This window comes from Leuciscus leuciscus (genome assembly GCF_965113295.1).
Source record: "Leuciscus leuciscus genome assembly, chromosome: 3".
NCBI classification, from domain to species: domain Eukaryota; kingdom Metazoa; phylum Chordata; class Actinopteri; order Cypriniformes; family Leuciscidae; genus Leuciscus; species Leuciscus leuciscus.
In genome coordinates this window covers 28354660-28358597 of record NC_138727.1, presented here as the reverse complement: position 1 = coordinate 28358597, position 3938 = coordinate 28354660, and the positions used below count along the sequence as shown (strand labels likewise).

Below are 3938 nucleotides of genomic sequence, written 5' to 3'. Positions count from 1 at the left end.
ATTACAAAATTAAGGATAATTTTTGGCTTCAATATCTCGCGGAAAAGGATTTTCCCCTAGCGTAAGATATCTTACGCAGTACTCGTTCCCTCTTCTAGAGAGAACCGAGGTTACGTTAGTAACCGAGTACGTTTCGGCGCCGAGTCTATTTGCTGCACTGCTCACGCTCAATTAAAGGGAAAGCGCACTTTTGATGGACAAAATAGCCTTAATAGGGTTTCACAAAAAAAGTGCCCAAAATGCACAGAATTTGCGTGTTTTAGCAAGAAGTGGAGTAGGCTATGTCAGAAAAGGAAACGAAGACTAATATTTATATAAAATGTACCCATTTAAACTTGTTTTATTATTCAGTTTGTACAAGTGATTGCAATAGGCCTGTGTGTGTGTGCTTTGAGAAATATCTTTATACTGCAAGGCTGTATTTATTTTATTTTTTATTTATATATTATTTTATTGCCGTTCCCTGTTTTCATAAAGATGTTTAGTTTGCTAAATACATGTATAAAAAAATTATTGGATATTGAATGTGAAAAGGAAATAGTTCTTCCATAACACTGCACTTGTGTGTGAATTACCCACACCTGGAGTAATTTCTATAGTTCTATTTTATAGCGTTTATCTGTTCAAAAAAAGATGTACTATGCAAATTGTAAAATGTTCTATTACAGAGAAGATATAAAATAAATATTTGTGTGTGCTGTAAAGTGGTTAAAAAAAATGAAATCGGAATCGGCTAAAATCGGTATCGGCAGGTCAAACTTAATGAAAAATCGGAAATCGGAATCGGCCCAGAAAATTGTAATCGGTGCATCTCTACTAAAAACTTTTAATATGATTTACTAAATTTTTTGGGTGAAACATTTTTACACTTAGAATATTGATTAGATTTTTAAGCAGTGAAATCAATTACATACACTGTATTAACTGAGTAAATGTAAGTAAAACAAATTAAATAGATCTGAGTAACTGCATTTGAAAACATTTTAAAACAAATATTTATTAGTAATATTAACTGTGTTTATATGCCAGTAATATTAACTGCTTTATTTCCTCTAAACCTTTATAAAAATATTCCATACAACCACCGGAATAACTACATGACATTGGCCTTTATTGTCGATGAGTAGCCTACAGCAATACAGCATATGTTATACTATTTTTAACACGTATATAATATTGCCTACATTTAAACTAATGAAAGAAACATTTTCGAAGTAAAAATTAAACATTTAGGCCTAAACATTCAAGTAATTCAAGTGTAATCAACCGGTCTGTTATCCAGTATCCACCGGATCAGCACTGGTTCCCATCCCGGAGATGGACTCGCCTCTGCGGGGGAACCTCTAACTTTACACCGCCGTCCTGCGTCACTCACAGCCGAAAGATACTGCGACGAAACTGACTCCATAACCTGCCAATAAACACACAGTGCACAGTTCTGAGGACAGTTTATCATCCAAATTAGTTATATTCATTATCTTTAGGAATATAGTCGTGTGTTTTTTTATGCAAGGCGTTACAATCATGCGAAAAGACAGGCGCGAGTCGACACTCATTTAACTCGTTTGCGTCTCTGTATGTTCTTTCGCATTAAATAAAATGATTTAAAGCACATTAATGATATACAGATAAAATAAAACATACACACACCTGAATTTCACAGAGGAAATGCACCAATTCTGCGCCGCTGAGAAGAGGAGAGGACTCGGAGAACTGTGCTGGACTGGAGAGAGTGAGAGAGTTCAAACAGCGCGCGCTCACGAGTCACTCAACCGTTGAGTTGTCGTCACGTCAGAGGGTGGGGGAGGGGTGCATTGTTTTAATAGAGTAAACTTAATTTCTTATGCGTGTTAAATATTAATAATATTTATTTTATTTAAGTAATATTTGTGGTTCTTGAAACAGATCAGTTTAATTCTCAAATATTGTGATGGAAATTTCACAAATATATTAGCTCAGTGTATTTTAAATAAATAATTGGTTAGTCAAATACTAAATTATTTTAGTGAAAAACTTCATATTTAGATATAACTGTAAATTTCAGACAAAATTAATTGTTGGAGTTTTAGTCAATTATTCCGGTATGTTCAACTCAAACTATCAAGTAAATGATATTCAGAGATTTTATAAAGTTAATAAAGTTAATTATAATGTGATATTTACTAAGCCACTGAATTATTTTTTAGAGTGATACGCATACAAATCATTTCGACATTTAGGAAAGTTTTATGTTTGTAGGTTAAGAATAGAACTGTTGTATACTAGTACTGTGATAAAGTTTAGAGAAATTGTCACAAATGAAAATGAAATCTGGTGATGCAGGATTTAAAATGAAAACTATCGATATGTGAAATATGCAACTGTATCTTGTAGAACACACTCTAATAAATAATTTTGTAATTAAAATGTGTGCTTGTGTGTGTAGTTTAAATGTTGTGGTTCATCTAAGGCTGATTATACCGTCATAGGTGTCATTTACACTGGGGACGCTGGGGACATGTCCCCACCACTTTTTGAAATGGCTGATTTTGTCCCCACCACTTTTTGAAAGCATTTGGTTAAAATGTTCTGAAAAATCAAGCGAACCAAGAAATGTTAAAGGTTTATTTGCACAAAATAAAACATGCAATGCAGTTTAGATACAGAAAGAAACAATGTACATTGTCCAAAAAAAGTAACTTAAACAAAATAAACTATTACTGATTCTAAAATGACCCAAAAACATGCATGCGCCGATCAGTAACTTGAACAAATTCTTGACACAGTTTCTTCTTGTCCAAGTTATAAATTCTCTCTCTGTGAACATGACAAACAGCCACACTGTTGAGTCGGGTTTATGACATTGAAGAGCGCAGCCAGGTCTTCAGGTCTTCGTCATGCACTGACCATTCTAATCACACAGGTGTGATCGTACGCTCCAGGGACCAGCCTAGACTGATCACACCGGTGTCATCGTACGTGCGAAAGGGTTAAATGTTTAGTCTAAGTTACTGCATTTTTCGACAATTGATTATCCTGTGCAGTGTTGCCATATTGGGCGGGTTTCCGTCCAATTGACCCTTCGCAAAACCACGCCCCGAACACGCAGATTGGCTACTGACCAATGTCAGTCTTATATTGAACTCTACGTTTAGCTAGCTACACAGAGGCTGCGTGGTCTGTAAACAACATAAGCCGGTTCTCGGCCCTCAAGCGGGAAGTTAGCTAACGTTAGTTAGAAATTCCATGGGACTACCGCTCCTTTCCAGCTTCATGGATTTGCGCTCTGGCCTGAGCAGGAATGGATGGACATGATGCACTACGTTCAAACCTCGAAGTGTTGGGGAGGAGGTTTCATTTATCCACGTATTAGCCGGCTAACATCGTTAGTTCTTCTTGAAGTTTTAACATTTTTCAACTTTAAGAGAAGATGTTGATCCAACAGTACAGGTAGGGGAGTTTTTATATAGCATATATTTGCACTGTGATTGATTTTGTTAATTGTAGCCGATTAAGTAATTTACAGATCAATGAAAAAAACTGGCTTTGTGTGTGTGTGTGCGTGTGCGTGCGTGCGCATGCGTGCGTCTGCGTGTGCGTGTGCGTGCGCGTGCGAGAGAGAGAGGGCCTGTGTGCCATCTTATAGTTTTAAAATAGTTTGGATTTTAGTGTGGGTTTTTTTGTGGCATACATAATGACAGTATTTATCACGGCACTTTATATTGGTTAGGCTGCGATGTGCGATGGCAGAGGAGGATTTCACATTTTGTGGATTTGGTTCTCTAACTGCACTGCATTCTATGTTGGTTGCAAATTCCACATTGTTTTAATTTTATCTGGTGTTATTTGATGCAGATATGTTGCGTTGTATGCTTATGGTGTGTTTTCTTTTACATATGTAATGAATTTCATTGTAATCATTGACTTAACGCGCTGCTGTTTTCTATAGTATGGTGCTT

General features: G+C 36.1%; 1 long non-coding RNA gene across 1 annotated transcript; it reads right to left on the bottom strand.

The window, feature by feature from the left end:
- Positions 1-1089: 1089 nt before the first annotated feature.
- Positions 1090-1761, bottom strand: LOC309495640. The gene is made up of 2 exons (XR_014204740.1): positions 1651-1761; positions 1090-1411 (listed from the first exon to the last, which is right to left on the bottom strand). It is a non-coding gene; the product is annotated as an uncharacterized lncRNA (long non-coding RNA).
- Between the last annotated feature and the right edge of the window lie 2177 nt (positions 1762-3938).